The sequence below is a fragment of the Urocitellus parryii genome, chromosome 6 (genome assembly GCF_045843805.1).
Source record: "Urocitellus parryii isolate mUroPar1 chromosome 6, mUroPar1.hap1, whole genome shotgun sequence".
Taxonomy (NCBI): domain Eukaryota; kingdom Metazoa; phylum Chordata; class Mammalia; order Rodentia; family Sciuridae; genus Urocitellus; species Urocitellus parryii.
The window spans coordinates 137,676,588-137,703,402 of record NC_135536.1 but is presented as its reverse complement, the minus strand read 5'-3'; the positions used below and the strand labels follow the sequence as shown (position 1 = coordinate 137,703,402).

The 26,815-nt window shown below is 42.2% G+C and overlaps 1 pseudogene; it reads right to left on the bottom strand.

Annotated features, from left to right (window-relative positions):
- Window positions 1–15,203: 15,203 nt before the first annotated feature.
- The window catches only part of LOC144255350 (synaptic vesicle glycoprotein 2B-like), a 60,807-nt pseudogene continuing 49,195 nt past the window's right edge, over window positions 15,204–26,815 (bottom strand).

The following is a 26,815-nucleotide window of genomic DNA, read 5'->3' as shown; positions in this document are numbered from 1 at the left end:
AAAAAATAGAGCAAGTCTGTGAAGAGCAGAGTGCCTACTCTGGAAGGGGTTGGAAGTGGGAGGGACCCCAAGGAGAAGTGCTAATATCCCATTTTGATCTGAGCTCTGGGGATCCCAGGGTGACCCCTTATGGAAAGTCTTTGAGCTTCATGCATGTAATTCTACACTCTTCTGCATATATTTATACTTCAATTAAAAGTTTTTAAAAATGGAAGAAGGGGGTTTGGTTGAGGGGGGAAAGATGGAGCAATCGAGAAAGAGGGAAAGGCAGTGAATTCACCAAAAGCCCTATAACATGTACATGAGAAATTGTTTGGATTTTGTAGCCTGAAGGAAAGAAAAAAATTCATTTGCTTCCTTTCTCTCCTCCATTAGATATCTCAGGGCTAAGTCTGTGCTGAAGGAGAAAGGAAAGTGTAAAAGAACCAGAGTGGCCATGGGGACCCTTCATCCTCATCTTCCTTCCTCTGTTCTCTGTCTGCAAAGCTTTGGGGAGCTTGAGGGCCCTGAGACCTGGGAGAGAGATGACAGGTGCAGGTCTCAGAAGGAAGAAGGATGAGAATCTCCCCACGGCCCCACGCATCCAACCCAGTTCATCAGGTAGCTCCCATTAGAGGGAGGTTTTGTTTATGTGGCACAGAGACCCCAACAATGCCAGCTCAATCAAATGTCATCCTGTAGAGCCAGGGGGGCCCAGTTTTCATTAGAACTGTTTCATTAAGTTGTGGCTCCTTTAATCTAGTTTTACTAAACATAACTCTGCTTTGTTGGACCAAAAAAAAATGCATCTGGAGTACAAAATCTTAAAAGAGAATGTGCCCAGATGGTAGAGGTATTTAAGGAAATCAGTTTTCCAATTTGGGAATGTGTAACCCCCTCTGATTTCATTTGCATGATTTTCCAACCCCCCCACCCCTATTTTAGCCTTACACACTGTTCAAGTAACTGGGGAGTTGTGTAGCGTAGTCATGGTAACCCCAAAGCCTCACTATGCTACACACACACACACACACACACACACACACACACACATTCACTCACAACTCAAACTGTAATCATCATTTCTATCCTGAAAATAAGCTTAAAATAACAAATACAAAAGTTGTATGAACCTCCACATGTTGTGTTTTTGTCACTGTGTCTAATTACTATTCACACCAAAGGTAAAAAACACAAATGGGATTTGATGGCAGATTGCTTGTGGTTGAGGACTTCCTTCTTAATAGAGAGTGGGGAATTCGTGTGTTTCCCTGTGCTAAAGGGAAAGCAGAAACTGAAGGTGTTTTAAAAGAGGTGCTCCTTCCTGACTGTTTTCACTTTCTTTGCAGTAATAATGATTCTTGGCTAATAATGTTGGTTCTTAAGGCAGGTAATTAGTGCTTCCAACACAGTAATTGAATTTCCTGAAAGCAAAGACCTGCATTCTACAATCCTGGTCCCTTTTATTTGACCAAAAACTGAACCTCAAAGACAGGAGGTAAGAATTCCCTTGTGTGTGCCATGTTCAGTCACACCTGGGTTGAGGTGGCCAGTTCCCAAGAGACCGGTTTCAGGGGAACATTAGCACACAGCTCCACATTCAGGGACAGCAGACCAAGTCAGTGGGCAGATCTACAAACCTTGTCTTAATGCTCTCGAAGCAGGAAATCTTTGGTGTGCAGGAGTGTGAGGGACTTTAAATCTCAAAGCCTGCATTTTATATCAAGTGACCTCTGAGAGCACAGAACTCCTCAAAAAGGAGTGTCCTTCATGAGGGAGATTCCTGCCCTGAGCATTTACCACCCTCCAAAGCAAAGCAAAAGATGGGGAACACATGGTGCCCAGCCGCTTGTGCTATTTGCTCACCGTGTGCTCCCTACAGTGATGCGGTGAGTTTGAGATGCCCTCCAGGGAGGCAAGTCCCACCTCTCTTCAGTTTTAGTCTATTGTTTTTCTAGTCTGCCTTACTCAGAGTAAAGATCAAGATGAAAATTTATGTTAGTATGATTTCTTAGGGAGGGTGATTCTAGGAACCAGAAATATAGAGGACATGGAGACTAGGAAGAAAAACCAGCTCCAGAATGCACATGCATTACCAACCGGCCCTCACTCTGGGGTCACTGCCCTGCATAGAATCGCCTGAGAAGTCATGAAGTGTGCTCTGAAACACCTGCCCAGGTAAGAAAGAAGAAGGTGTGTATCCATGGGCTCTTGTCTTCCGTTGGTCTGGGTTTTACACTCCCATCCATTTCACATGTTTGAGGGCTGAGCAATCCTCTGGGTGTACCGTGCTGTGGTTCACCAACACCCAAGGCAGGAAGCAAGGGGTCCACGCTGAAGGAGCTTGTCAAAGCCTGTGTGAATTGGTTGCCACAGCAGCAGCCACTGAAATGCAGGTGGACTTGAAATACAAGCAGAGTTGAGGTGATACCTAGGAGGCATCCACTACACCCAAAGAACAGTAGCTATGCATCGGGACCCCATGTGGGTAGACACTGTCCTGGAATCCTTGGTCATTTCTTACATAGGGAGTAGTAAGGATCTGACTGTCCAGTTCTGACCAGCAATGCAATTTCCCATTTCCTTCTGCAGAATCTTCTCCAACCACTGCTCTGTGCATGTGTGTTAGTCAGCTTTTTGTCGCTGTAACCAAAATACCTGGCAAGAACAACTTAGAAGAGGAAACATTTATTTTGGACTCAGGATTTCAAAAATCTCAATCCATGGTTGGCTGACTCTATTGCTCTGGGCCTGAGGTGAGATGGGACAGAGTGGCAGAAGAGTGTGGAACTTGAAAGCTGCTCAGCTCATGGCAGCCATAAAGCAGCAAGAGCAAGGATCCAGGGACAAGATATAGCCCCCAAAGACTCACCCCCCAGTGACCCACTTCCTCCAGTCATGCCCCACCTACCTATAGTTCCCACCCAGTAGTCCATTCAAATGATTAATCCATCAAGTGGATTAATCCACTGATGAGGTTACAGATCTCATCATCTGATATTTTCCTAAAAGCCCCACCTATGAACCAAACCGTGAGCTTTGTGGGAGTGGATAATTCCAAATCCAAACTATAACCGTTTGATTTACTTCCATCTGAAACTCTGCCTCCTCAGACATTCTGTCTCCCTCTGACCTACTGTAATGCGTGGTGCTGCCCCAAGTTCCTCTGAAGGAATCAGAATCACCAAACAGTCCCCTACACCTAGAATGTCTCAGGGTGACCTCTTTCTTGCCTTTGCAGGCACCACGCGCCATCCCCTCCTGGTGTAGCCTTGTTGGAAGTTCTGACTCTTTCACCTTCTGCCTTCTTCTGTCTTTGCCACTTAAGTCGGTCTCCCTCTCCACCTCCCCCCTCTCTTTTCTTCTCTTATCATCTTTCCTTTAGGCTTCACTTCCCTGAGGGAAATCCTATATGCAGTGTAAATTAGATTTGAGAATTTGATGCAGATGTATTATTGATTTTTTAAGCAAGATTATATAAATTGCCGACCATCTATGATTCTTGCTCGCTGAAATTCTTGTAAGAAAATTATGAAATTGAAGTTCTTTAATATAAGGCAACCTGAAGTAAATACATAATGACCAAACCATGGAGGCGAGAGTCTAAACAATTCTCTTCATGTGTCGGATGTAACATTCAGATTCAATGAAACCTTGACTTCGAGATGGTGGGTACTATCTAATCTCTGCTCAACTTCACTCAGGCTCCCTACATCTCTTTTCCATGCAAGAAACTCCAGTTTCCTTCAATCACTCTTTACGTGCTTTAGGCCTATGACTGTTTCTTGTGCATTTCTGGGTCTCCTATAAACCGGGCCACATTTACAGTCATCGCTGTGTTTCTTAGGGGATTATTCAGGATAAAAATATCCTAAGTGAAAAATGAATTTAATAAGCCTAACCTCCTGAACATCATGGCTGACCAGGAGCTGCGGCTTGCTGCCAACGCCCAGCATCACAAGAGAGTGATCATACCACTTATCCGCCTGGGAAAAGATCAGAATTCAAACTTCAAAGTAGGGTTACTTGTGAACAGGTGTTGCTTTGGCACCATCATAAAGTCCAAAAATTGTAAGTTAGACCATCATAAGTTGAACTATTGTAAATCAAACCATCGTAAGTTGGGAAGCAACTGTATAGAATTTCTGATCCCATTCAGAGTTTTGTGGGTTATTTCTGGAAGTCTACAAGGGATGCCACATGTTTACATATAAATGCTTTCCCCCATAGTCTTCTGCCTCTTTGAACCCCACATCAATATCAGTGCCCCCCAGACACACACAGCTGTGGGAAGTGGCCTTTCTCCACTCTCACTGTGGTCAAGACCACTGCCTCACCGTCCTCAGCCTGCCTGTGGCTGCCTCTCACACAGTGGCCCAGCAACTGATTGATCTCTGCCATGAATCTGTCTTTCCCACCCTTCTTTCTCCAGATACTGGGCGCTTATTTGATCTGTTTTTCACCCGCCAGAAAAGAATTCTACAAGAATGCTCTCCAGAAGGTCCATTTCAGAGAACACACTAAGACTCACCCAGATAATTTACAGTTCCCTCTCCCATGTGTCTTTTCTGAGCTCCTTTCACTGCATGCTCATCTTTAGCTATGGAACATTCTGGAAATGGCATGGCTTCTTCTGACCAGACTTAACATATCCTGACTCTTCCACTCTTCCACTACACTGTCTAGTGTCCTTTTCACTTGTTTGACTCTAGGGAGAATAAAACATGAAGTGCCTTCTCTCTTCACAGACTCAAAGCACAACAAAGAGGAAGAGGCAACTAATATTTATGACCATCAGATGGAAAAAGAGTCTCAGACGGGTCCCTCACTTGCCAGGATTTGAACCTTGGACTTTCTGACATTCTAACTACAAATCAATTCCAATATCTCTCTCTCTCTCTCTCTCTCTCTCTCTCTCTCTCTCTCTCTCTCTCTCTCTCTCTCTCTCTCTCTCCAGGCTATTTCCTGTTCTTTCTGATTGCCTTCTTTCAGTCTTCACTGATTAGCTAAATGCAGTTTTTCATCACTACCTCGTTGGTATCTCAGCCAAGATCTTAATACAAAACTAAACTCCATTTTCTCTGAGGATGTTTAGACCTAAGCCCACATTTCTCTGCACGCTACACTTAAAGATCACCTATTACTCCCTCTGCAAAAGCTACTCATGGGCAATAAGCAAATTATATCCTGCCAAGCGTCTCACAATGAAATACAGCTAATATTGCATGCAATCTCCTTCTTGTATCCTACCAAGACTCACACAGGAAATTCTGTTTCTGCATTTTGCTTCATTTGCATTCCCAAGTGGATATTGTTCTCACTGTAGATGGTCAAACCCTGGAGGGACTCTGCAGCTACTTTGTCTGCCTTTTTCTTTCCTAAAGATGAGGAAATGGAAATTAAGCAACCAACCCAAGATCCCAAAGCCTTCCTTTACATCACACAAGTTAGGGGTACAGCCAAGCAGCAGAAGGCTCCAAAAGTAAGCTGGGTACACAATTGCCTTTGCATGAATCAGGTGTGTTGAAAAGATCCGCTTGAGTGAGCTCAGCTCTTCAGTGGCTGCTGGTGTTTAATATAGTTAATGCCAGGAGCCTCTTCCCACATGCAGAAGAGGTATTTGAGCAGATGCCTTATGAATACACAAACCACCTCCATGTCCACATCCTTGATTACACTACATTGTCCTCACATACTCCCAGGCACATCCAGAGGTAGTTGGAAATTAATCAGCAACATTAGCCCTAACCCAGGTGAAGGAATGGTGAAGGATTGGTTAAATAAACCTGGGTTAAAAGAAAGATGGTTCTGGATATTTTCATACAGTTATGTCTAATAAATGATTGCTGAATCTACAGTCTCCCCACCATCACCCAAAGTCAAAAGGATGGTCTCGATTTCAGACCTGAGCCTATTATGTACCTAAAGGAAACACCAGGTCCTCCATCAAATGTCTTCTGGAACCACTTTCACATTTGAATACATCCTAAAGAGCAGAGGGGGAAATCCTAGGCGTATTAGAAAAGCTGAACCCTTCCACTGAGCAGAGACTGAGAGACTGGGCCAACCAACCTCAGAGCAGGCACCCGTTTTGCATTCTCAAGGTATCTACTGCCCTCTAGTGTTAGTACAGGAACAAAGCAATAAGCATGCTTTACAATCTAAATCCAGCTTCACAGTTTTTTCTCAGCAGCTGTGGTAGTACTAGAGGAGGAAACTGCCCTGGGGTTGACTCCAGGCTCCCAAGTTGCCCGTTCAGCTAATGCACACTGAAACAGCCATATTTGTTAAAATACTGAAAGGCTTCCTAGCCAGTTAGCAAAGGATACCACCCTCAGCCCCCTGAGGACTAACACCAACTCCTCAGAACAAGGCCCTCCTCTGAGCCACCCCAAACCTCTCCACCATTCACTAAAGTTTTAAAGCTCAGCAAAACAGGAGATTTGAGATCCTTGCCCAAAGCTACAGCTGCAATGTGTTAGCTAAGACTTTGAAGCAATCCAGTTGAATCCGTCATTTCGAAAATTGATGTTTTTATTTTTCTTCTGCATTCACCCAGTGTGCTCATTCACCTGCCCCCCTCCTCATTTACTGATGCCTAGGTGCCAAGCACTGTGTTAGTCACAATGCCTAGGAAAATGCATAGGACTGTCACATCAGCTCACAATCTTGTAGAGTACTCTACACTACAGATGGCATCTGATACTGGCCTGGAGGCACAGAAGCATCTGCAGCTAATGACCAACCTATGCTCAGGCTTCTCTGGGATAAGGTCAGTGGGGTTTTATTACCCTACTCTACGCCTGGTGATGAGCATAATGGTCTCACCTCTCTTAACAGCTATTTGTTCTTTGGTTAGTTACTTTATCTATGTTTCAGTTTCTCCATTTCTAAAGAGAGGAAAATAGCACTTACATCATTGTTTATATTAAGAACTAAAGGCGATAGGCTTTAAACGTCTTCATCATAGTCCTTGTTATGTATGATAAGTGAGTTTTCAGTAAGTGTTTGATAATCTGTGGATCACAATTACTCAAGATGAAAAATGTATTTGTCCATTACCAAATCAAATATGTCTACTACTTTATCATAGCAAAGAACAAAAAAGTGTAGATCATAGGAACATTTCTACTTTCCAGAGACAATCAAAGGGAGAGGGAATCCAGAGCATTAAAAAACATGATGAGAAATCAAGCATGCTTCTGGTTGCACCTACAGCATCCGCTTCAGAATTCCCTAGCTGCATTCACAGCATGTGGCATATTTATAGAGCAATGTGAAGAGCTCTAGATGAACTTATGGTAAAAACTGTCCAGTTAGCTGTCACATCATTGTGAACTGGTTAATGGGTCCCTTTGCCCGTCACTTGCAGACTTCATCATGACCCATAGCATGAGGCTCTGTGTCCCCCTCCTGGCCATGGAAATCACAGGTCTGATAAGTAAGCATGACACAGACTAAAGTAAAACTGACAGTTTTAATCATGTCAACCTGAAGGTGCTTTACAGGAAGATGGCAGACTTCCAAAGAAACTTCTCTGTCCTCAGCTGGCTGTGAGTCAGCACCTCTCAATGACAGCAAGTGTGTCACATGCCTTCTGTACCTACAAATTATTCTCTTCCGGCTTCACAGGTCCATATACCTCCAGATACCTGGACACCCGTAGAGACTTGTAGACACCAGGCACCACTGTTGCCTTAGTTCAAAGGCAATATCCACAGGAGTAAATTTCTGTAGTGGACACTGGTACTTAACAGCTTACCAAGGTAATGAAAGGTAATGACAGGCTGGAGGTAATGTCCCACCTACTTGAAGGAGGAAGAAGATGGTTGCTTTTGTAGCAGTTGCTAAACAGATGATTCAAAACCACTGGCCAGACACTCAGGGATACCCAAGAATAGTCACTGCTATGGTTTGGATAGGGTTTTTCCCTGCCAAGTCACTATGTGACTTCTCTCACATGTGCTTCCACCCTATGTTCCTATCCGCCATGTTGTGGTACAATCAAGGGTCCCTCACTAGATACCTATACCATGCTGTTTGAACTTTTCAGCCACTGAACCCTCTTTTGTTTATATATTACCTGATATTAGGCAATCTGTTATAGCAATGTAAAACAGACTTAGACAGTCACCCATATCTGGGCATTTTTTTTTCTCTTCCCAAAATGGCACATCTCTAGGACCACCTCCTACCACAAAGAATGAAACCTGTTAATCTTCCAAATTTGCTTATGAGAGCCCAAAGATTAATTTGAACTTTCCAAGTTTAGGCTATTACTTTGAAATAGAAAAGAGGGAAAAAAAGATTCGCAAACAGGAATTACTGTGGATAGACTTTTTAAAAACTATATAAACTTAAAAAAAAACCTTCTAATACCTCAATCTGTTTTATTTATGTTACCCATCACATCATGAACAGAGAAATAAGAATAGAAGATATGGTTGCTCTCTTCATCTGATAGGGCCAGGGCCTTCAGGATTCAGATGGACCAAAAAGGTGGAACACAATCTCATGCAAAATAATAACCTCACATACCTTCATTCCTGAAGGCTGAAATGCATGTATTGGCCATTTTGATATTTTACTCCTTTGAAATATAGCAAAATTGACAATTTGCATTGAACTGCTCAGTAAATATTTTGAACTTATTTAAGATATCTTTTACATCTTAGGTAAAAATAGTCCAAACTGGCTTATATGTTAAAAATAATAATGATTTGAGAGACCCACAGAGAGAGAATAAGTTATGCCTTTATTTCTATTTTTTATGTCATAAATACCTTCATATACTTCCATAGAATGTAATTTTAAAATGTGCTTCCTTTCAAAATCATTTATTAAGCTTACCGGATGAGCATCTATATATTCAGGGCTACCTCTAAAATGACTCTCTTTTCTAGCTTATTTATCACAGCTTAGGAATGTGCTATCAAAATTTTTGCACATTTTGAACTCATAATAAGGTTGCTATTTCCACTGTAAATTATGTAAACACAGGTTTCTGAAAAGTATCCTTCTTAAAACCATTAGTACCTGTGCTACTGGTAAATGTAATCACAAAATACATTTAAAGAAGTATACTTTTATCACTTTGGGTATTTGGAGGGGTCTATAGAATTGTTTTGGTAATTCTTGGGGGGAAATTCTTCAATAGATAGTCATAACTGGTTCATCAAGTGCTTACTGGCTCTACTAGCTGTTTTTCTCCATATTTTTAAGCAATTCCTTTGTGATATAGTCGAAAATCTAATTTTCCTGGAAATTGATTTTATTTATTTATTAATTGAAAAGTCAAAATTGCATATACTTGTGGTACACAACATGATGTTTTGGTGTACAGTAATTCACTTCATAAAAAATGGGCCACATGTAACATGGTGGCTCCAATATAATTATATCACCCTAGCCATTTTAGCTTGTATAAATATACCCCATGATGTCTGCACAACCATGAAACTGCCTAACTACACCTCTCTCAGAATGTGCCTCCGTCCTGAAGCTGCACGTGACTGTAGGTATACACTGTGGAGTGGCTAAGTCAAGCCACTTAACATCCACAATACCTCACTACCTTTTTTCTTCTGTGGTGAGATGGGAAGATCTTTCTATAGCCTCTTTTTGTTGTTGTTCAGACTCTACTGAAATCATCACTAATGCCGATTTGGAGAAAGGTGAATTACTGAGGCTCTATTTTATTTGTAAGAGGTGAAGCTCAGGGTCCTCAATGGCTCGCTCTCCTGAGTGACAGTAACTGTGATTTAATAAAACTCCCTACCAGTGATTATCAAATGAGGCAACCTTTAGCAGAGGGCAGCTCTGAAAACCCATCTTTATGGTCTCTGAAATTTTAATATATTTTAAGCCTGTAGGATGAAAGGCAAATGGACAACTAACTAAATGTGTGTTTCAAGGTGACATGACAGTGAGTCCTTGTTCTCCACTTAGGAACTGAACCTTCCAGAAGGTGTGGGAAGGACCTGCTAAACAAATCCCCCACCCAACCTCTAAATAGTGCCGGCTCCTAACAACTTTCATTTTTCCACTGTGGCTAGCTCTAGTCTGGTTCATTTCATCTTCAATGCTTTGGGAATCTTGTGCTGCCACCAAAAGTCATGCACATGAATTCTCCGCCACGCCTCTGCAAATTAAACAAAATGGGCTTTCAGTATGCCTCAAATGCCAAGGCTCTAGGTGATTGATTTCTCAACGGCTCTTAGGGCTGTGACTAAACATGACAGAGAGAGCCACAGTAGCACAATGTTTTGGACAGGGGGAAATCCACTTAGGTTTCTAGCACGGTGCAGGCCCTACGGAAGCCATTCTGTAAATCTGTGTAGAACAAGGTACACGTGGAAGAATTTGTCCCACTCTGCCTTTCTCTAAAGGAGAATGCTATTCAAGAAACACTTCCAAGCAAGGGTCAGGCTCACCCCTAGCCATGCCTCAGTCGCCCTGTGCTTCCTCAGATAGGGGAAAAACTATTAGGATCAAAGAGTCCCATTATAAGGCCCAGTGAATTACAACATGCCACAAGCATATTTATCTACAAAAATCTATAAACATAGTGGCCACAAATATATTTGTCTCTGAAACTCACTACGAGGTAGATATAGCCAAAACAGAGATCTCTGCACCCAGGTGGAAGGGCTCACACCCTCTGCTTAGTCTAGCAATAATTAGAGCCCTTCAGGCAGACATGGGCCCATAAGGACAAGGCCTGAGAGAAACCAAGTAGTCTCTAGGGAAGGAAATATTGTCCCTGACACTTCCAGTGTATGTGCTCATGTCCTGCCACTAGCTGATAGTCTTCAAACTCTCATAAGATGGTTATCGTTTTTCACAGGCTGCTAGTTTTTGTGAGTTTCTGGTTGGGCTGACATTAAGTTATCAAGACAATGAAACTTAACCAACAAATCGGTATCACCTCTTGGCAGGTTGTCAGCGCTACTCAAGATGTGGATGTAAGCTGAACTCGTCCATGCCACCCGGGAGATGGTTAAAAATTCAAATTCTCAGACCCCACCCCAGATTTACTGAATCAGTGTCTCTGGTTTGAAACCCTGCCAGGTGATTCTGATGTATGCAATATTTCAGCATTTGTTCATCCATCCTTTCTCTTTTATAGTACCAAGATCCTCAATTCAGAGATGTGTTATCCACGTTCCCAGTAAGTACCACATTTCCTTGCCTTCTCTTCAACAAAGGGAGGTCAAGGATATGCATGTGGAGAGCAGTTTTCATACAGACTGGCTCAGCTGAGGGGTGTCGCCCCTTGGTTCCTTGCCCTGCCTTCTGCTTCCTGCTTGAATTGTGGGTGTGAAGACTGTTACTTCAACAGCCGTCCCAGCCCATGAGGCTGCCTCAATGAAAGATCAAAAAGTCTGAAGGTAAAATGAGTGTATTCCCAACGATAAGCTCACAGGGCAACCATAACAGCCTTTTTTCCAAGTTCCCTTCACATGAGAGAAACAAACTAACTTATTATAAATTTACTATAAATTAGCTTATTGGGGTTTTCAGTTAATTAATTAATTTTGAGTTAATTCTTACAAATCCCAACTATTACATCAGTCTTATCTCAGTACAAATCCTGTCTAGAAAAACCAGATGTGCAGGTAGAAACGCCTTCCCAGGGCTACTGGAAGACTCACCTCCAATGTCCTGCATGCATACCTGGCCTCTCTTCTTTCTTCCCTGACAAATTTTCTGCAAAATCCATTCCATAAAAACTGATTAAATCAATAGGAAATGAACAAATGCACTATTTCCCTTACCTTCCCTTATCAAGATAAGAAACTGGCACATTCCTTCAGGAAAAGTGCCTGGAGAGGAACCAGATTCAGAAGCCCACAGCTGTCTGGCAGGGCAGTAGGAATCCCCTTGCAACCAAGAGGTGCATCCTGCCAGCTATAAGGTCCCTGCACTTTGTGTTAAGACATATTTAATACCCATCGTGCCTGCTCACTGTAAGTAGAATAAATCAGAGGGCAGGAATTGTGACCAGCGTTTTTACCCTAACCTCAGGCCATAGCAAGAGATGGGCACAGGAGTATTTGCAGAGAGAGTGAATGAGTGAGTGAAAGAAGGAAGGAATGGCTAAGAAGATGGATAAATACTAACCTTTTCATGTTTACACTGATCCTTCACATCTTCTACCTTAAACAGCCCAGTGGATAGTCAACAATGGTCTCAGGTAAGTGTTGGTCACATGGTCTCACTATCAAAACACTGTGGGAGGCTCTATAGTGAGACATCGGTGACTGGGGGGATTAGTTCAGAAACTAAGCAAGCAGCAGCATAGGACCTTGTAGCCCACTACTAGCCCACATCACATGTGGCCACAGTGTCTCCATTTCACCTCTCAAGTACCCTGTGCACAAATAAGAAAATGATTCAGCTAATTTAGGAGTACAGAAAATACCTTAGTGCCTGGAAACAATCTCTAACCCCAGTTCTTAAAGATTTTATTAGTTATTTTTATTATTTTTTTTTCATGAAGTAACATATACCAGGGAACTCTGGGAGTGGAGTTATTTATTACATGACCTCAAGGTAAGACGCTACAAACTTCACATATAGGCACACCTCTTTCACTAATTATGTTTAATAAAACAAAAGATCAAAAATCAACATCAGGAGATGTCACAATACAGTTGAGACTGCTGAAAGAAACTACTCCCAAACTGGGCATCATTAAATGCATCACGAACCATGAAGGGATTTGCTCAATGAAAGAACACATCGTCCCTCTGCCCCTCCGTGGATGCCGTCAGGAGTTTCTCAGGGTAAAACACAAAATGAAAAAGAAATGGCTGGTCAGGAAAGCTGTGCATTATCCCCCAAGGTCCTGCCACGGAGACTATTTTTAAAGACACATTAATCTCAGCAGTACTGCCAGCTTGTGAGAAGTGGCCAGGTCCCAGTGCCAGGCAAACTCTCCAGGGGGAAAGCCTTCACCAATGCCCACATGATGGATGGAATGGGAGTCGCACTTGGTTGGTTAGGTAGTTGGTTTAAGGAGCCATCAAGATAATTCTGAAGTTGAGTCCAGGAAACCAACTGGAGTTAACCCATGAATTATTGCAGCCACCCTGCACTCAAAAGTTAATCATAATTTAAATTTACAAGAGCCATCTTAACTAGAAAAGCAAGCTCTGTCTTGTACATTTCTTAAGTGGTTGCTGCTCATTCAATTGTACTATCCATTGAAGAACAATGTTACAAGGGATGTGGTAATCCTGGATCTATGCAATTCTCTTTTATGATGCTAGCCACTGTATTTCATATCACAAGAATACGGAAAGTATATTACAGCTATATTACATAGAGTCTGTCATTATCGACTTAGCATTACGTTAGTTAACTCCTATAAAACACTGAGAGAAATGTTAATACATGATGGTATATTTACATATATATATGTACAGTTGGGGGGTTTGGGATGTCAAATCAGACTTGGTCTTCCTTACCCCGACACACACACACAAAGGTGGAATAAATAAAGAGGTGGGGATACGAGAAGCAGAGTAAACATTTTAACCATTAAAACTGATCTCAAATTGAAGGTGGAAAGGTGTCATAAAATTTACTCCTTCCCCTTGTTGACCTGTTAATGGAGAGAATTTCAGAAATATGACCTGAAGCTAGGGCAGGATGTAAGCATTTTTGGAAGAAACATTCAACACCATTATCATTCTGTATTAATTTTTGGAGCTTTCTGATAGGCAAAGTGAAGCCCTTTGCAGCAAATCAGAGAACTAGTTCTTGCAGATTGCCACTCACCCAGCCTGGGCACATTCACCTTCAGTGGTAGGAACTCCCTATGGGGCTCACTGCCGCTTTTGCTGCTAGGCAATTCTGACTATTAAAACAAAATTATTCCTTTTTCTTGGAGGCAGGTCTTCAGTCTATTGCTGACCTTTGCCAGACAGGTTGGTCCTCCTCACCTCACCCACTCTCTTCTTATGTCCCAAACTGGAATTTCGTCTTAGAGCACTGAAGGAAAATACATGGGACTCTACTGTATTCCCTGACTGCCAGGCTAGTGGCCTGTGTTTCAAAAGCCTCAAACCAGAACATGTAGTATGTCTCATGGGACCTGATCACTGTAACAAATATGGATCCTGTTTTACTGCTAAGCAAACAGAAAGAATTCACACTTGGGAGAACTGTGGCTATGTTTCCTTATCCCTGAACTCCCCATGTTATTTGATTCTTGCCTATAAAGGAAGTGCCAGAGGCCAAGGAAAACATCTTATGTTGTTTCTGGTTGAAAAGCCAAGTCAAAGACCAGTACTGAAGATGGTAAGCTTCAGCTTCACAGGTCTTCTGTGTAGAAGAGAAATGTAACCTCTCTACCCACAGGAAAAAAAGTGCCTGGACTAAATGAAACCGCACTTAATTTCCTAAGTGCATCCTCTGAACAGCAGGTTAAATGGCTATAAGAAATTGTGCTTGCATTTTATTTCATTGCACCCAATTTCCTGGGACCTCAAACACCAAGTTCTCCCAAAATATGGCTAAAATGCTGGCAATGTTTGCAAATAAACCCAAAGACAGTTATATACAAACTTAGTTTACAGAATACTCATCCTGTTAAGTTTCTTCAAATAGCAAAACAGCAATAAATGTCATTCTTAAATGTATCACCTAGTCATCATGGAAAGCTGAGGACGCTTAGCAAAGTCGATCTCTATAGATAGTGCTTAAATATTTGGTTTTGTATATCAGAGTATCTTCAATGCTATTGTGCCAATTTTCAAATGGAAAATATGTTCGGTGATACCTTTGAATGTAAAAATATGTGATCTCCCTAACTTCTAGGCAAGTTAATTCATTAGGTCATTGATCTCCTGGAAGCTTTATGTTTCTCAACCTCAAATTCATTTTGAAATGCAAATAAGTTCTTGCACCTCACTTAGGGAAATGCAGTCTTTGCTTAGGTATGTACTCACTGAAGGGTCCTCCCTCTACCTTGGGCTGGGGAAAACTGAGGCCAAGTACACAGCTCTGGGATCCTAAGAGTGGCTCAGAGCACCCCAAATCAGTCACCTGAGTAACAAACATATTGACAACTGAAGTGGGTCCTAAACTAGGGATCTCAAAATCAACTTCTCCTGCGCTATCCAAGGTGTCCTGTGGACAATGACAGGTAGGAGATGTGGCTGCATTTTAGTGTCCTGGACAAGATTCTTTTGATCTTTCCTTTTCCCATAGGTTGTTCACATCAGGACCTGTTCTCGAGTCTCTGGCAGTCGAAGGGCAATCAGGCCACCCCCAACCAGAGAAGCAGCAGCCAGAAGGATTGGGACCACTTTGGTTATCCCAACAAAAGAAGCAAAGATGGTGTTTCCCAGGATGGCGCCAAATCTGCATAATCCATTGAGGATGCCAAAGGCTGTTGCCCTGCAAAAGAAAAGGAAAGGAAAGAATTCTGAAATTCTGCACCTTTTTAGATAAATGAGACAGGGTTCTTTTTCTTGAGTGGGGGAGTGGAGGGGGCAGTTTTTTCCTAAATATAAAATTAGCACATTCTCATTTAATCAAATTTGGAAATACAGAATATAAAGATATTTAAGGCAATCACAATGATTAATGTTTTGAATTATTGCCTTCAAGTTTTTTTCCTTCTCTTTTCAAATATATCTGTTCTTAAAATACTTACAGTTAGTACTTGCTTGTTGCAAAAATAATAAAGACATATGCAAAACAGAAAGTGTAATGTTCCCCCTAAGTAACACCTCCTTGTGGCAGACTGCTAGTTGTCCCTCCATATAGTTCTTCAAATGTAAGACTACATTTCCCAGAATCCCTTGGTGCTGACTGTAGTCATGTGACTTAGTTCTAGCCAATGGGTTGTAAATACAAATGGTACCTACTAAGACACTTCCTTAAGAAAGCTCGTGATCAGGCTTTCTGCTTTCTTCTTTGTCTTGTTTCCTTCTATCCTACTTCCTAAAACATAGATGGTCTCATCATAGACCACAATTAAGTCTAGACAAGGAAGAACAACATAGAAAGAGCCTAAACTGCCTGCTGTAGTTTTCTACAAAAGAAAAAAATGAAATGCCTACCTCATTGGAAAGCCATGAAGTTTTGGAGTTTATCACCTAATCCTAGTTACTGTCCCTCAATCACACTTCCAAATGATAACTATGATTCACCATTTATCCTGCCATGACCTCATCTATAAACAGACACAATGTTCCCAACACCATTGCTCCCCAACTGAAGTAAAATATTTTTATACCAGAATTTAAGAATGTGGTTATATTTTTGTACTCACAATTCCTTTTTATATTTGTCTATAATTGAAAAACTCTTTACCTTTATAATCACTAGCACCTAATCCCAGTATTTTTGTTTTCAGCATTTTCCTGTATATTTATTTTCACATGTGCTTTTCTAAATAAAATTCAGAATATTTTTTTCAAGATCCCAGAGGAAATAAATCTCATTGAATTCTGAAATACTCTCATAAGTTAGAGAAAAACTAAATAAAATTTGACATTTTCATGAGATTAAATCTTCTTATACATAATGAGTTATATCTTGACATTTATTTAAGTCTCCTTTTACCTCTTTGTAAGTTTTACGGTTATTATAGTTTTATTCCTATGAGTGTTTCAAATTGATTTCTAGGTGTTTTATTACAAATGGACTTCAATTCCTTTTTATTTATTTATTTATTTTATTTATTTATTTATTTATTTATTTGGTACTGGGGATTATAAACCCCAGTACTTTAACCACTGAGTTATATCCCCAGCCCTTATTTATTTATTTATTGAGATGGTCTCACTAAGTTGCTGAGGTTCTTACTGGCCTTGAACTTGCCACCCTCCTGCCTTAGTCTCCCAACTTGCTGAGATTACAGGTGAGCCACCACACTCAGCTTCAGTTACATTTTTAACTTGTTTTGATACATTTTAAAACCTGTAAGCCATTAAAGTAGTTTTATTGCTGACCACCAGACCAGTATTACTTTCTTGTTTCTAGTTGTTTCTCTTCAGTCTCCTAGAAATAAAATTACATCCCATTCAAATAACGATCAATTTTTTTCTTCTTCTTCTTCTTTTTTGGAGGGGGGGACTTAGTGTAGCTACCCAAATCCCATCTTCTCTGTCACTAATTTGGGGAATATTATTAAGGTTTTTTTGTTTTGTTTGTTTGGTTGGTTGGTTTTGTTTTTAGAAATCCATTTACCCACCTTCCACACTCCTTCACATTCTTTTTTATCCACAGGGCCACTTATCTTCACCTTAAAATTCACAATTCCCCCTCCACGTGGAGAAACAACTACCAAGTAATGGCCTTGACCCTGTGCCTTTAAACTAGGCCTTTTCCCATGTGGCTTGTACAAAATAAAAGTAAACCCTGGGCTTCTCTGACATATTCTCTGCAAATGCCCTGGAACTTCATCCTTCATCCCCACCTTTATTTCACTCCCCAGCCCCACGCCCACCCTTGGTTTTCTAGTTCACCTTTTCCCTTTATCTCCTGTGGGCAGGCTTGTTCTCACCTCCCTTGAGGATTGCATGACACAGGTTTTGCTAATTGTTCAATATTAATCCTCTGCCTAGATGTAGCTAGATCTTGTCTTTTACCTTTTGACCACCCACCCCATCCTATGGAGCCACAGACTGCCCACTTCAGGGCCTTGCCAACCCCTATGCAGAGAAACTCAATAACCTAGAATATATTTGGTGCATGGAGCACAAGAAAGACCAAGATGGCCAGGCACTTTGCAAGATTTAGTGGGCAGGTGAACTTCTAGCTAAAGAAGTCCAACAAGTCCAAAGGAAATCCCAGGAAGGACTGACCTCTGGTTGGTGGGATACAGCTCCACTGTAATCACATCCAGAGCATTCCAGGCCGCAATGCTGGTCCCGCAGAACAGGCATTGCCAGCCAATCATTGCAGACTCACTATTGCCAAAAAACAGGAAGAAGCAGCAGACTGCTGAGATTAGCATGGAGCCACCTGAGGAGAGAGGTCAAGAGCAGAAAGAAACATGAAACTTCATGGCTCAAACAAGACTGTCACCCACAGGTTCTGTCCTGTCTCCCATTTCACACCTAATGGGACAAGTTACCTGAAGTATGAGGTCCATCCTCCACATGGAGAGAATATAGCCTGAATCCCCCTCCATGGTACCCTAGCCATGGGATCAGAGGCTTCTGCATGGGTCACCAGAGTTTACCTCCAGGAAAGATTTTGAAATTGCCACTCTATGGTACTGTTCAGTCCAAAAGAGTTGGGGGTGGTGGAGATGGAGGTATTTGTTGAGAATATACTAAGTGCCAGACACTGTTCAAGGTGCTCGAGAGACACAAAGATCAGTTTAAAAAAAGGAAAAAAAAAAAAAAGCTCCATTCTGAATTTGCAATCAATATGTCAAACAGACACCTGCCCAGGTTCTCACAGCTCTATTTACAATAGAAAAGATACAGAATCCATCTAAATACCCAGCAACAGATGAGTGGATAATACATATACATAATGCATATGCATCATGGAGTATCATTCAGCCCTTTAAAGGAGAGGAAAACCCTGTCATTTACAGCAATACAGATGGAACTGGAGGCCATTATGTTGAGTGAAATAACACAGGAAGACAAATACCACAGGATCTCACTCACATGTGGAACCTAAAAAAGTGGAACTCAGAAAGTAGCATAGTGGTTACCAAGTGCTGGGGAGTGAGGATGTATCAGGAAGATGCTGGTCAAAGGATACGAATTCAGTTAGAAGAATAAACTTCAGAGATGTATTGTACAGTACAGTGATGATATTGATGCTAACATATCATGTTCCTCAGAATCACTGAAAATAAATTTCAAATGTTTCTCCACAAAAAAATAATAAGTATGGGTGGTGAGGAGGTCAACGCACTTGACTTAAGCATGCCACATTGTGTATGTATAGCAGAGAATCACTTTGTAGCCCATAGAGATATACAATTTAAATGTGTCAATTAAAATCATTTTAATTTTTTTAATTTAAAAAAATGTTTTTTAAATAAATTAAAATTTAAAATAAACTTCAGCAAAAAAAAAAAAAAAAAAGATTCTCATGCATCTTACATTCCTGTGGGAACGGGCTACCAAAAGGGAACCTCAGGAAAGGCTGACCTGCTTTCTTCTCCCTCCCATCTCCTCTCCACCCCAAGATCCCTCCGCTTTCTCTGTTCCAGAGTGACTGATGGACATCATTGTCACCTGGGAGGAGAGACAGGTTGGAGCATTGTTCCTCAACTCCATTCTGTTTTAGAAACCCCCCACTTTTGTTGTTTTGGTTTGTTTGGTTGGTTGGTTGGTTGGTTGGTGGTCAGTGGCCTCACCTCTCAGGACCACAGCTCCTGCCAGGTGGCTCTTCCTCCAGGGTTCCAGCCCCCTAGGTTCTATGAGGGTGATTTCTCCCCTTCTCCCTGCTGCCACCGGGTTGCCTACCTGCCTCATTTGTTCTGAAAACCCCGTCCACATTTCTCAAGCCACCCATCAATACAGTCTCTTCCTTGAAACCAGTGGGGATGGATCTCTTCAGCCAGGACTCGAGCTGATGGAGCTAATGATGAGAGATCTCCTCAAAAGAAGACCGGGCCAGATTCGGTGGGTCCACCCTGGGAGCTCGGGAAGCCCAGGTGGGGGCAGGGCGAGGCAGGACAGGTTGCAGCCCAGGAGCAGAGCTGGAGAGGAGGCAGGAAGGCAGATCCCAGACAGCCAGCGGGAAAGCAGGCTTCATTTCCCAGCAGCCATCGGGCTGAAGAGAAAGACAGGCTTTGGCTGCCAAGAACCCAGAGGCCTGGCCCCAGACCCAGGGCTGCAAGGCTAGTACCAGGGCTTGCTGATGAGCTGGGAGATGCTAACTGTCCGCCTGGATGCTGCAGACCCTGGGAAGGTAGGGCTGAAAGTAGGTGTCCGCGGTCTCTTTCCCAATTGCTAGGAGAGAACTAGAAGGGGAAGAGACGGGCACCCACGGACCACAAGTGCCATGAGAACCGTGCCCTCTACCCACAGCAGCCCTCAAAGAAACCATGTTAGTTGTTCCTGCTGTAGGTCCCTATAGCCCACGGTCCTCCCACTTTCTAATTTATTCCCCTGTATTTAAGAGGTTTGAGATCCAATTCTTGCTTCACCGTTTCGAAACCTGTGTGACCCTGAATGAGTCACTTAACCTCTCTGTGCTGTCTCATTTCCCCATCTGTAAAATGTACATTAAAGTAGTGCCTGCCTCCAAGGGTTATGACAAGGGCTTGATGTGTTAATAATGATAAAATACTTGGAACACAGCCTGACCTATAACAAGCGTTTCATAGTGTTAGTTAAATGAAATTTCTAGCTTATGTCTGTCTCTCCCAATCTATCATTTGCTCTTTAAGCACGGAGATATTGACTCTCTCAATTACCACTCCAGTCTCATTGCTTCCCACACAGCCTGGCAGAGAATAAGTACCGCATAAATAAATGTTTATTGAATGAATGAGTGGGCAACAGCCTCATTAGGAAAACTTCTCTCCTCTGCTGTTCACAAGAAGCAACTTCCAACCTGCCAAGAGCCCTGGAGAGTCAGCAGGACAGAGCTGCTCTGCGTATTCTATGGGGGGCTTGGTCTGAGGGGCATGGGAAATGCTGTTTCAGAGCAGCTCACCATGTCCCATCGTGACACTGTGGAATGGATATTTACTGAGCACCCAGAATTCACTGCGCACTGACCCATGGGAGTCCGGCTTCTCCCTAAAGACTCAGGGTACAGAGACCTCTAGAGGAGGCACTGCCCGAGCTCCAAATGAGCTTGCAATCCAGCTCAGAAACAAAATTCTCATAGGAGTCGAATATGGAGGAATTCTAAATGGTAGTTCTAGATCTCTAACTTGGGAGCCCAAGTGTGACCTGGGATGATCAGAAGGGGCTTCGATGGCATGGAGAAGGTATCGGCTGTCCTGCTGCCCAGCCTGTCCCCTGAGCCCAGCCTTCCTCCTGCATCCATGGAGAGCAGGACCCACCCTGCAGTCCCTGCCTTCCCCAGACCTTCCCCAGCTACTTCAAGACCTGGCCAACAGGGTCAGACTCTGGACTCAAGTCCAGCCATCAAGTGGCAGAAGTGTCACCTGCCTGCTCTCATGATCTCATTGGAGCAAATAGAGAGATGATTTTGGCAATTATGAAAATGAAGCTCGGGATGGTAAAAGAATGTCTCCGGACTCATAAAGCTAATTTTGAAAGAGATAGCCACCAGGCGCTGACACGATGCCACCCTGTGGTACCCTCTGCTGAGAGCGAGGTGCCTCTGGAGAATGCAGGAAAGGGGCCTCCCTCATGGACACGTGACTAAGTGTCAACGCGCGGCAGGTGCTTGCCAGGCATGGGGGTTTCAGAAATGAGGAAGTCCCTGTCCCTTCCCTCAGGGGTATCAGAACTGACCAGGGCACAGCCTGTAGCAGGGTCAGCTCAGGGTCCCACATCTGTGAGACGACTCTGCAGCCTGCCCATAAGACTAAAAGCTTGAAGTCACAGGCACTTCTTAGGCTCACCATTGGGAATATTCATGCTGCTATTTGTCATAATAATATTCCACATGAGTCTAACACCAGGAAAAGATTTCTTCTCATGAACACCTGACAAGTTTTCTCCGATATAATGACTAGGTGATTTATTTTGTTTCCCTTTGAGTTTTGGTACTAGGAATCTAGGTATTAATTTTCCTGACCAACTGTATCCCGAGGGCAGATCCTTAATGGCATTTTTATTAATGGGTCTCCTGCCTCCCCAGCCCTGGGATGTAAGATGTATTCTAATGTACATTTTCCGCGGTCCTCGATGTGTACTTTGTGTTTCTGGCTCACCATGCATGCCATTATATTGCTGTAACACACAGCTGCAAATCCTGGTGGAACTGAGGGGTGTGTGTAGATAGCTACCATTTGTGGGAGCCTCCCATGTGTGCCAAACGTAGCACATGCTTGGGATATGTTATGTTCAACCCTCATCATCCCAACAGCTATCTACAGGTACCTCATCTTATAAATAAGAAACTGAAACCCAGAGAAGTAAAAGACTGTTCTCACATCTAACAATCATGGGGTGCTCAGATTTCAACATGAGTCTATCTAACGCCAAAGCCCCATCATTATAGTTAAACAACAAGAGTAATCTGATTTATGTTAAATCATCAAACTATCATTTAAGAGCATTTTGCATGTTTGTTTAAAATCCCTTTATGACACAGGAAGGGCAGATATATTTCATATTCATATTGAATGCTAATAGAATGAGTGAGGGCCACAGAATCTCTCAGCCTGAAAATGAAAGGGAGTCCTTCTCCTGTGCTAGAGCTCTCAGACTCCCTCCCCAGGCCCCTGGGCTTCTGCAGATGCACCTCCTAGGTTCAACTGCACCAGATTCAGTCTTACCTGCTTGGTTTCCTGTGCAAGCTTTCTTTAATTTAAAGAAATACCCCATGGCCCTAGGGTGCTTGAAAGCCACTGACTGGCCCAGCCCAGCGGAGTCCAGATGGGACACCCTAACAACTCACCGATCATCTTGAGCCTTCCAATTCTATCCATGAGCAGGGCAGAAATGATGTTCCCAGGCAAGACAGAGAGGCTGCCAAGGAAGCTGACGAGGTAAATCAGGAAGTCGTTGTCTTCTTCGAAGTCCATGTGGCAGCCCTCCTTCTGCTCCAGGAAGGTGGAGTTGATAAACTGGCAGTTGATGAACTTATGCTTGTAGAGGTCTGGAAAGAGAGAGAAACCTTTGGCTCATGAGAGTGTAGAGGAGCTGGAGAGAGGGGAAGAGAGGCAGAGAGGAAGCTCTGCCCCTTCCGTGAGCAGGCTGTGACCTCAGAGTCAAGGTGATGTGTACCAGGTGTGGATGAAGAGAGGCTTTACACTGAATTGACTTTCAGAAATTCAATGACCTGTTCTAATCACCACGAGGAGAAAGAAAACCAACGTTAATGGGAGGAACATTTTAAAATGCATCATCTCCCCAGCTGGATAACAGTCCAGTTTATACCAACTGGGTGACTCTGAGGGTCACAGAGGCTGGCCCATTCCTCTGAGGCTACCCAACTTAGGCAAGCAGAACACAAGAGAGTTGGGTCCATATGGAACCATCCACTCCAGAGCTCCTGCTATAGTCTGTGCAGAGACTTCATGTTCTTCAAAATAAAAACCGTTTCCTTTGGAAACAATTCACATATCTTCTGACACCTTCAAAGACAAGCTGTCCTAACAGAAAGAGGGTTAGATCGGCTCCCTGGACACCTGGATTTAAGGAGCCAGCCCTGCCACTAAACCCCTGCAACCTCCCTAAAACTGTACCTATAAAATTGGATTATCTCCAGTGCTTCTCCCAGCTCTGACATTTTCTGGCTACAAGTGTTTGCAAGAACCCCTGCATTAAGAGTATTTGAATGAAAAAGCATCATTAAAACATGAAAGAATAAAAGGACATGCACAGTTTAATGATAAATAGTAAATTTCTGAAACTCATTGTTTTAAGTTCAGACTAACAGGAAATTCAGAAAGTAAGTCTCATAAGAATATTAAGAAACTGAGGGATATTGGGAGACCAGATATTGAATAGTTTGAGACTGGTATCACGGAGGGGAAAGATGTTCTTATATAAACTACACTTTGATGCTGGTGCTGGGGAGAAGGCATCCATCTGGACAAGATGCAAGTAGTTTAGTGGAAAGATCACAGACTTTAGGGCCAAATAATTGAAGAATGGATCCAAAATCCCCCATCTAACTGTGGCCTTGAGCAAGTTGCTGAAGTCCGAGTTTCCCTAACTATAAAGTGGGGATAGCAATAGTATATTTCTCAACTGAGATAAAGTAAGTAAGGTCTCTGGTAACACACAGTTAGTTTCCTTATGTTCCAACTCTATTCGATATTTTATAAATCTCTAACAAGAATGATGAGGAGTAGTGGATGAGTGGAATTTCATGATTTTTTTAAATCATGGAAACTTAAAATGGTATGCTCCTAAAACAGTATTAGCATTTGTTTTACGCACAAAATTTGAACAAAGGCAATTTTCTCTTTTCATTTTTTAATCATGGCAAAGTCTTTAAGAATGTATTCTGTGCAAAAAATGCAGTCCCCTGGAGTGCTGGTTTTTATTGGTGTCACACTTTGTTCCTACCAAAGGGCCTTAGCGTGTACCATGAGCCTCATCAAGATGTGAACACTTGGCCAGAACTTTGGTTTCTAATTTTTTGTGTGATAAAAACAGACATAGATAAACTAAATGTTTGGTGAAGGCTGTGTGCCTAATTTGTGCCGTTCCTCGGGCTAGAGCCCATCTCTCCTCCCTAAGGCTTGGCACTAATATCTACAAACACTTCCCTCCTCCTAAAGCTTACAACTGAGCGTGCTGGTTCTTAGCCTACACTGATCCACCCCTGCTGCCTTCCTCCCACTCCACCCACCTTCTCACCTGTGTTATAAAAGACGGTTGATTCAATGGTGCAGTTTTTGAAATAGGTGTCAGTAGATGTAACATCTTCAAAATAACATTCATCAAAGAATGTGTCCTCGAAGAGTACGTGCTTAAAGTACATCTTTGTGAACCTGTGGAAGAGATGTTAGCCTCTGAGTGATTCATCCAGGAAAAGAAAAGAGACTTGAGACCAAAATGGAAAACACAGAAAGACAAAATAAGAACTGCATGACAAAAGGTGCTGGAACACTACTTTCAACCCAGATTGTTTCTGCATTTCTTAGCTGTTCAGTTAATTAGTGAGGAAGGCCTTCAGAACTACAGAAGTCAGGGTCCAGTCCAGGTCTGTATGGGGTACACAAATTGGGTATTCCCAAATGAGAGTCCATGGACCTTCTCCCATCAGAATAACAGAGTGTGAAACAGTGTCAATGAAAATATGGGTAACGGTTCACTTTCTCCAAGGCTTTAAAAACATGCAGATCCCTTGGCTGGTCCTATAAGGTCTGGAAGTAATACAATGGTGAAGGCCTGATAATCTTTATTTTTAAAATTGCCCTAACAAAGATGTAAGGAAATAGGCATTTTCATTTACCCTGGTGGTAGAATTTAATCAAGGCAGCCTCTTTGGGAAGCAATTTTGCAAAATTTAAAATTCACATTCCCTTTCACCTAGGAATACCATCTCTAGGAATTTGTCTTACATATATTTATTCATACAGTTGAAGAGACACATTCACTGGTCTTCATTGTGACATTGGTAATATTAGTAATGGATTATCGCACACATACAAACAAACATACATACTAGATAGAGGATAGACAAACACCATATAATGGAATACCATGTATGATATAGCCAATGAGGCTGATCTACATGTGTTAATACAGAATAATCTTAAAGATACATTGCTAAGTGAAAAACATCAAGATGCAATATAAAGTTCACAGAAGGTGACCATTCATTTAAGAAAAAAGATGGTCTGTGTGGTTCCAATATACACTCTCCAAATATAGGTAGGGAGTTACACAGGAAACAAGTGCTGGGATCTGAGGCGATGCCAAGGGGATAGAAATGAGATAAACTTCACTTTTACTTTACATCATATTACTTTCTCACTTTAAAAAACTCAGCTAATAAGGGGGTAAGTCACCAAGATGATCATGAGGTCCAGCCACCTTTGGGATCCACTTGCATTATTCCAATTTCTGCATTATCTTACAAAGAACAATATCACATTTAAGAATCTACCTCACATTCATTGACACCTTCTGTTGCTTGGTCAAATTTTGCAGGCTGCAAGCTTTGCTTTTAGCTATACCTCCATTTGTGAGTGATCACAATCTGTTCATTCATTCATTGTCTAGTCACTCATTTATATTTCCCATCTTCAGCAAAAACCTGCTGAGCATGGGACTGGGAGCTTTTAATATAGAGTGGAAGCCACTGTCCCTGCCCTTTGGTATAATTGGTGAAAAGAACAGGCATCAGACAACAAGGATACAGTGGGAATCACAGGGACAGAGCGGGCAGAGAGACCTGAGGGTCACTGTTCTTCAGGCTCCAAGATAATTCACTCCCAAACACATATGAAGGCCAGTATCTATCTTGTCACATAGTGTTCTACTCAGAGGTCTAACCTAGAGTCACCTAAAATTAGCTTCTGCAAAATGGCCTCCCACACAATAAGAAGAGCAAGTACTTGTCAAAGGGAGATGCCCAGACCCTCACATCAGAATGAAGAAGAAGGTTATTATTAAAGATATGGCTTCCTAGGTTCCAACCTGACCTTGTAAATGATAATGATCATCGGAGGCAACAGACCATTATAGTGATTACACAAAGATTTGAAAATCATTGGTCTAGAAAACCAAATTATTTTGAATATTTTTTCCTTTAGGCCAAATTTGCTACAGGGTTTGAAAAACAGGGGCTTCCAAACATTGTCATGTATGCTTTCATTTCCATAAGAAAAACCAATTGGTAAGCCTTTTATTTCAGGAAGATGCCTGTGACTTCAAATTTGCATGGCATATATATTTACTCAGGACAGCTATTCCTGGAGACTGTCTCTGGCCTTTGCCTTTCTTAATATATCCTAACGTTCAATATAATAGTAGGCTGGCGATGCGGCCTTCAGTGATAATTTAATAGTCTTCCAAGGGTGGGTGAGAAAGCAGAGCCATAAATCATAAATGAGTCTGACGCAGGCAGATCTTAAAATGTATCTCCAAGTGGGTTATTAAAAGCCGAAAGGATGAAAGAGATGAACGGAGAAAGGGCCAGCACATGCTTTATGAGTCTTTATATGAATCATCTCTCCTGATATCTTACGTAGTGAACTGGCCCAAGATGCTTAATTCAGGAAAGTTCAGAAGCTGAA